General features: G+C 43.2%; 1 pseudogene; it reads right to left on the minus strand.

The window, feature by feature from the left end:
• Nucleotides 1–6,537: 6,537 nt before the first annotated feature.
• LOC108539628 (zinc finger protein 440-like) lies at nucleotides 6,538–7,738 on the minus strand (annotated as a pseudogene).
• Nucleotides 7,739–8,637: the final 899 nt, after the last annotated feature.

The following is an 8,637-nucleotide window of genomic DNA, read 5'->3' on the forward strand; positions in this document are numbered from 1 at the left end:
CAAAACAAGACAAAAACAAGAAGAGCATTGTCAATAAGATCAAAAGATAGGCCAAGCATAGTAGCTCATGCCTGTAATCTCAGCACTTTGGGAGGCTGAGGCGGGTGGATCACCTGAGGTCAGGAGTTCAAGACCAGCCTGGACAACATGGTGAAACCGCCTCTACTAAAAATGCAAAAATTAGCTGGGCGTGGTTGCGGGCGCCTGTAATCCCAGCTACTCAGGAGGCTGAGGTAGGAGAATTGCTTGAGCCCAGTAGACAAAGGTTGCAGTAAGCTGAGATCCTGCCACTGCACTCCAGCCTGGGTGACAGAGCAAGACTCCATCTTAAAAAAAAAAAAAAAAAAAAATCAAAAGATAGACTTGAACCAACTCAAGTGCCATTAAGTAGTGGAATGGGCGAGTCAATTATGTGACCCACAACTTCACAGAGCAGCATGTTTGCAACAGGGTCACTCAGAAATACACCCTCTCAGCATAATACTAATGGTGTATTAATGGTAATATTCTGTTACTAAAAATTCAAAAGTGGCAAAATTCTGCTTTGTGACAAAGAGATGACAAAGCTACAAAGAACAATAAAAAGAATAAAAACTTTGATCACCTTTGTGTATCAAAAATAAGTGAAACCGGCAGGCGCGGTGGCTCACACCTGTAATCCCAGCACTTTGGGAGGCCAAGGTGGGCGGATCACGAGGTCAGGAGATTGAGACCATCTTGGCTAACATGGTGAAACCCCGTCTGTACTAAAAACTTCAAAAAATTAGCTGGGAGCAGTGGTGGGCACCTGTAGTCCTAGCTACTCAGGAGGCTGAGGCAGGGGAATGGTGTGAACTCGGGAGGCGGAGCTTGCAGTGAGATCGCACCACTGCACTCCAGCCTGGGTGACAGAGTGAGACTCTGTCTCAAAAAAAAGAATAAATAAATAAGTGAAACCAAGGAAACACACCAGAACTGCTCAAGGCCTATTTATTTTTGGGGGTGGTACGTCTCTGAGTATTCACACTGTTATTATTTTGACTCGGCATAAAACAGCTTATTTGAAGAACTCGATTTCCTTCTTCAAACATTATCAAACCGTTCACTAAGGTTCCAACCAGCTAATTAAAATCCTAACACCCAAATCACAGAATAAAATTCTTATATGTAGCCAGGTGCAGTGGCTCACGCCTGTAATCCCAGAACTTTGGGAGGCTGAGGCAGGTGGATTACTTGAGGTCAGTACTTTGAGACCAGTCTGGTCAACATGGTGAAAACTTGTTGTAACTAAAAATACAAAAAAAAAAAAAAAAAAAAGCAGGGTGTGGTGACATGTGCCAGTAGTTCCAGCTACCCAGGAGGCTGAGCCAGGAAAATCTCTTAAACCTGGGAGGCACAGGTTGCAATGAGCCAAGATCGCGCCACTGATCCAGCCTTGGCCATAGAGTGAGATTCTGTCTGAAAAATACACAAACAAACAAGTAAATTCTCAGGTGCATGGGAAAAGAGCAATTCCACGGCAGCAAGATTCTATAAAAAAACAAAAGGGAGGTAGCTCAGGTAGGCAGCCTGCCTCACCCACAGCTCACAAGGAAACCCACACTCCAATAGTTACACACTCCAATGGTTACACATTTTCAAGTTTAGGAACCACTTGGACCGTGGAGACAGAGGCCAGGCTGGCCCACTCCTAGGTAGTGTGTGAGGGAAATGTGAGCAGCCAGAAAATTACTTCTGGGACTTCCATACACACCCTGCTGTCCCCTCCCCACAGTGTGGACACAGTCCTTCCACCAGGGTCTCAATGTCCACCAAAGACCACTCACTCACTGAGTCAGTGGAAGGTTCTGACCTATGCTGTCTTTTTGTCTGACACCAAATGTGTGGTGCTTGCTGAACACCAACCAATTCTCCAGCACTAAGCAGTTATGTAACCATTGAATTCAGAAACCATCCAGAGTTAGCAGAGACTCCACAAGTTCCTGGTTCACCCAACACAGCTCCACTCGGCAGATGCAAGTCAAAGCCTCAGGGGCCACCTGTACTTCTCAGCAACTGCATCTAGACCTGGGTCCTGTACAACACCCTCCTCAAGTTCCATAATTTGATAGAACTACCCACAGTTCTGTTACATTTACTCGCTTACTATGAAGGATACAACTCAGGACCAGTCAAATCAAAGACATGGATAGAAAAAGAGTAAGGGGTGTGGAAAGGATATGGGGGTGGGTGGGTAATCCTGAAAATGGCTATGATTCATGAAATCCCCCATCCTTTGTGTTGTGCAAGAGCACCTTACTGCAATGAAACACCCTTCGCATTATGACTTAGATGATGCCACGTTTCTTACCTATGACAAACCAGACAGACTAGAAATTCCAGTATTTACCTCACAAACCATTAGTTGAATAGTTTTCTCTTTAGTGATCAGTCAAAATGAAATATCTATTAACCAAAGCATGCTTCAGTTTCTCTCCTTCCTCCAGGTCCCTGAACTTTTTTCTTTTTTTGAGATAGTCTTGTTCTGTAGCCCAGGCTGGAGTGCAATACCATGATCTTGGCTCACTGCAACCTCTGCCTCCCTGGTTCAAGTGATTCTCATGCCTCAGTCTCTGGAGTAGTTGGTGTTACAGGTGTGTGCCACCATGCCCAGCTAATTTTTATATTTTTCATAGAGATGGTGTTTCACCACGCTGGCCAGGGTGGTCTTGAACTCCTGACCTCAAGTGATCTGCTCGCCTCAGCCTCCCAAAAGTGCTGGGATTACAGACATGAGCCATCATGCCCAGCGGCCCCTGAATTTTTGACTGACCTCTTCTAAGCCTATATACAAGAACATTTTATGTATTTATTTAATATTTTTATTTTTCCTTACAGGTTCAGTACCTAGACTTTTTTGTTATGACCTATTTTAATGACAAGCTGACTTCAAGGTCTAGAATTAAAAGTTATTTCTTACCTAAACCCACATTTGTTTCACTAGAAATGTCTAGGAAAAGCCCCATGATAATACTGTCACTTGTGGAGGGCATCACTGACTATTGCATCTGCCTGTGGATCCCTAGCTTTCCAGGGCTCTGAGGTTCTCTCAGTATAAAGGGTTTCTCCCATGGTCAACATGAGTAGCTGGCACACCTGCAATGGGGGCACCATGGGAAGAACCAAGTGAGCTTTTTTTCTTTTTTGGAGACAGAGTCTTGCTCTGTCACCCAGGCTGAAGTGCAAGGGCGTGATCTCAGCACACTGCAGCCTCTGCCTTGCAAGTGTGAGCTATTCTTGTGCCTCAGTCTCCCAAATGGCTGGGATTACAGGCATGAGCCACTATACCTGGTTACTTCTTGTATTTTTAGTAGAGATGGAGTTTTGCCATGTTGGCCTGGTTAATCTCGAACTCCCAACCTCAGATGATCCACCCACCTCGGCCTCCCAAAGTGCTGGGATTACAGGTGTGAGTCACCCCTCCTGGTGTGAGCTTTCAATAATCACTCTGTGTAGGGTCATGACTCAAACAGGCACCAATGTTGCTGACTTCCAAAATTAGTGGCGTTCCTGGCATATGAAGATCCTTTGGGACTGTGCTCCAGTGTCCTCTTTGGGGTGCTCCTTGGGCTCTTTGTGAAACATCAAGACACCCCCATATCCAGGCCAATGTCAGGCTCTCCAGTGTGTCCTGTTCATCACCCTCACCCTGCACTTTCATTGTCACTGTCATTGGCCATTCCAACACTGCTTGCATCCTGTGGAAAGTCACATTTGGGATCAAGTGAACTGTGTTGTTTCTACTTTTTGGTGAAAAGTATCAGGGTGTATTTGGCCTTCAAGGGAGAAGGATGAGGCAGGGGTTGGATTCAGGTGCATCCAACTTTTTTTTTTTTTCTTCTCTTGAGAGGAGTCTCGCTGTGTCGACTAGGCTGGAGACTGCAATGGTGTGATCTTAGTTCACTGTTATCTTTGTCTCCAGGTTCAAGCCATTCTCCTGCCTCAACATCCTTATTAGCTGGGATTACAGGCACACACCACGATGCCCAGCTAATTTTTGTATTTTTAGTAGAGACAGGTTTCACCATGTTAGCCAGGCTTGTCTTGAACTCCTGACCTCAAGTGATCCACCTGCTTTGGACTAGCAAAGTGCTGGGATTACAGGTGTGAGCCACCATTCCTGGTCAGGTTTCACTGCCTTGTCTTCCCTGCTCTGAGTTACTTTGTGTGATCTGACAATCAATGATTCCACCCTTCACTGATGTGGATACATTATCTGGGACTGGGTATGTCACCTCCACACACAGAGGGGGTTTGGTCAGTGGCTGATGCTGCATCCTGTGGTGCCTGGATTTTGAACTTAGGGAGTTTTAAATAACCGTTTCTGAAGAGCAGCTTCATTGGCACCTAAAAGGAAGTGACTGAATTGGTCTATGCCATCACATGATATAGATAAGAAACTTTTCCATGTTGCTGTTAACTTCACACTGCTGATACAAGCAGGCTGTTGACAAGTTAGCATCAATAGCACATTATCAGAGAAAGACAGGCTTGTATTTCGACAATTTACACAAATTTATTAGTCTCCTATGACTCAGTAAAGCAATTTGAAAAAATACAGCTTTATAAGGCATAAATGAATTCATGTTTTAACTAAGGTACTTTCTGGTAAACAGTGCCCATACATTTTAGGAAATATTTTAGTCTTTAGAGCATAAGTAAGGCAAAAACAGGTCCAGGAGTCTACAGATGACCTCCCCTCAACACAAGGCCAAGTCTTTTTTTTTTGTTTTTTTTGAGACACAGTTCTGCTCTTGTTGCCCAGGCTGGAGTGCAACAGTGTGACCTCAGTTCACTGCAACCTCTGCCTCCTGTATGCATGTGGTTCTTTTGTGTCAGCCTCCCAAATAGCTAGGATTACAGGAGCATGCCACCACACCTTGCTAATTTTTCTATTTTTAGTAGAGATAGGGTTTGATCATATTGGTCAGAATGGTCTTGAACTCCTGACCTCAGCCTCCCAAAGTGCTGGGATTAAAGGCGTGAGCCACCATGCCCAGCCAAGGCCAAGTCTTTTACTGTTGGAGAGACATGATGCTCCTCAGTGACCACGATGGATCAGGACAAAAACAAGGGCATTTTGAAACTATATTTCTAAAGGAAATAATATATTTAATTAATATTTATTTTACTTACAAGTTCAGTACCTAGACCTTTTGTTATGACCTATTTTATTTTATTTTATTTATTTATTTATTTATTTATTTATTTATTTTTTTGAGACAGAGTCTCGCTCTGTCGCCCAAGCTGGAGTGCAGTGGCCGGATCTCAGCTCACTGCAAGCTCTGCCTCCCGGGTTCACGCCATTCTCCTGCCTCAGCCTCCTGAGTAGCTGGGACTACAGGCGCCCGCCACCTCGCCCGGCTAGTTTTTTGTACTTTTTAGTAGAGACGGGGTTTCACCGTGTTAGCCAGGATGGTCTCGATCTCCTGACCTTGTGATCCACCCGCCTCGGCCTCCCAAAGTGCTGGGATTACAGGCTTGAGCCACCGCGCCCAGCCATTATGACCTATTTTAATGACAAGCTGACTTCAAGGTTTAGAATTAAAAGTTATTTCTTACCTAAACCCACATTTGTACATAAAAATATATAGAGGAAAACATATTTCAAATCATAAACATGGCCAAAAGTTTTCTCTTCTTACTAATGTGACTTGTAATTCTCATACATCTCACAGTTATTTATGGCTTTTGGTCATCTTTATCACTATGGTATATTACACCCTTGCTGACAGCAGGTATGGCACTGCTGGTTTTGGGGAAGAAGGCACTCAGAGGTACATGAGCTAACTATTGGTATTATGACTGAATGAAAAATAGGGTTGCAGCTGGGCACGATGGCTCATGTCTGTAATCCCAGCATTTTGGGAGGCCAAGGCAGGTGAATCATGAGTTCTGGAGCTCAAGACCAGCCTGGCCCATATGGTGAAATCCTGTCTCTACTAAAAAATACAAAAAATTAGCCTGGCGTGGTGGCACACGCCTGTAGTCCCAGCTACTCAGAAGGCTGAGGCAGGGGAATTGCTTGTACCCTGGAGGCAGAGGTTGCAGCTACCTGAGATCATGCCACTGCACTCTAGCCTGGGTGACAGAGTGAGATTTTTTCTGAAAAAAAGAAAGAAAAGAAAAGAAAGGAAAAGAAAAATTAGGGTTGAGATACAAATTTAAGTACATAAGCATTAAAAGTAAAATTTCCGAGGAAAAAGATGCCTGGCATTTTATCCACATGGTTATACTGACTCACAATGTCCAAATTCAACAATTTAACAGTATAAGGTTGACCTAATACATGACACCAATGGAATATTTTATTATAGCTTTTTTTGGTTTTTGAAACAGAATCTCACTCTGTCGCCCAGGCTGGAGTGCAATGACGCAATCTTGGCTCACTGCAAGCTCTGCCTCCTGGGTTCACACCATTCTCCTGCCTCAGCCTCCTGACTAGCTGGGCACCCGCCACCATGCCCGGCTAATTTTTTGTATTTTTAGTAGAGATGGGGTTTTACTGTGTTAGCCAGGATGGTCTCGATCTCCTGACCTCGTGATCCACCTGCCTCGGCCTCACAAAGTGCTAGGATTACAGGCATGAGCCGCAGCGCCCAGCCTTACTATTATAGCTTAATCATTTAAAAATAACATTTGTTAGTATACAGTTATTATAAACAGTTAATTGTTTACATTCATTATGTGTATTCAAAGAATCTTGTCAGGTCTGAATGCTTTCCCATACTGCTTACATTCATAGGGTTTCTCTCAAGTGTGAGTCCTTCCATGGATTTGAAGGTGTGAGGCTGATCTGAAGGCTTTCCACATTGCTTACATTCACAGAGCTTCTCTCCAATGTGAGTTCTTTCATGATATCGAAGGGAACTAGAAGAAATGAAGGCTTTCCCACACTGCATACACTCATAGGGTTTCTCTCACGTGTGAGTCCTTTCCTGATATTGAAAAGAAGTGGAAGAAATAAAGGCTTTCACACATTGCTTACATTGATAGTGTGAGTTCATGATATTGAAGAGAACTGGAAGAAGTGAAAACTTTGCCATATTGTTTGCCTTCATAGGGTTTCCTTCCGGTGTGAGTCTTTTCATGTCTATGAAAGGAAGTAGGCAAGCTGAATGCTTTCCTGTATTCTTTACATTCATAGGGTTTCTCTCCAGTGTGTGTTTTGCATGTATTCAAAGGATCTTGGCAGATGTGAATGCTTTCCCACAATGCTTACATTCATAGGGCTTCTCTCCTCTGTGCATCCTTTCATGTACTTGAAAAGAAGAGAAATTATGGAATGCTTTTCCACATTCCTTACATTCATAGGGTTTCTCTCCAGTGTGTGTCCTTTTATGAATTCAAATATTTTTGACAGATCTGAAGGCTTTCTCACATTGTTAATATTCATAGGGTTTCTATCCAGTGTGAGTCCTACAATGATTTCGAAGGTGTGAGGTAGATCTGAAGGCTTTCCCACATTGCTTACACTCATAGGGGTTCTCTCCAGTGTGAGTCCTTTCATGATATCAAAGAGAAGTGAAAGAAACAAAGGCTTTACCACATTTCTTACACTCATAGCGTTTCCAGTGTAAGATTTTTCATGTATTTGAAATGACTTGGCAGAATAAAAGCCTTTCCCACATATCTTACATTTATAAGGTGTTTCTACAGAGTGCATTTTTTTTTTTATACATTAAGTTCTAGGGTACAGGTGCACAACCTGCAGGTTTGTTCCATATGTATACATGTGACATATTGGTGTGCTGCACCCATTAACTCATCATTCACGTTAGGTATATCTCCTAATGCTATCCCTCCCCCTCCCCCACCCCACGACAGGCCCCACTGTGTGATGTTCCCCACCCTGTGTCCGAGTGTTCTCATTGTTCAATTCCCACCTATGAGTGAGAACATGCGGTGTTTGGTTTTTGGTCCTTGCAATAGCTTGCTCAGAATGATGGTTTCCAGCTTCATCCATGTCCCTACAAAGGACACGAACTCATCCTTTTTTATGGCTGCATAGTATTCCATAGTGTATATGTGCCACATTTTCTTTATTCAGTTTATCATTGATGGACATTTGGGTAGGTTCCAAGTCTTTGCTATTGTGAACAGTGCCATAATAAACATACATGTGCATGTGTCTTTATAGCAGTGTGATTTATAATCCTTTGGGTATATACCCAGTACTAGGATGGCTGGGTCAAATGGTATTTCTAGTTCTAGATCCTTGAGGAATTGCCACACTGTCTTCCACAATGGTTGAACTAGTTTACAGTCCCACCAACGGTGTAAAAGTGTTCCTATTTCTCCACATCCTCTCCAGCACCTGTTGTTTACCAACTTTTTAATGATCGCCTTTCTAACTGGTGTGAGATGGTATCTCATTGTAGTTTTGATTTGCATTTCTCTGATGGCCAGTGATGATGAGCATTTTTTCATGTGTCTGTTGGCTGCATAAATGTCTTCTTTTGAGAAGTGTCTGTTCATATCTCTTGCCCACTGTTTGATGGGGTTGATTTTTTCTTGTAAATTTGTTTAAGTTCTTTGTAGACTCTGGATATTAGCTCTTTGTCAGATGGGTAGATTACAATTTTCTCTCATTCTGTAGGTTGCCTGTTCACTCTGATG

This window comes from Rhinopithecus bieti, unplaced genomic scaffold (genome assembly GCF_001698545.2).
Source record: "Rhinopithecus bieti isolate Rb0 unplaced genomic scaffold, ASM169854v2 scaffold_15296, whole genome shotgun sequence".
Classification (NCBI taxonomy): domain Eukaryota; kingdom Metazoa; phylum Chordata; class Mammalia; order Primates; family Cercopithecidae; genus Rhinopithecus; species Rhinopithecus bieti.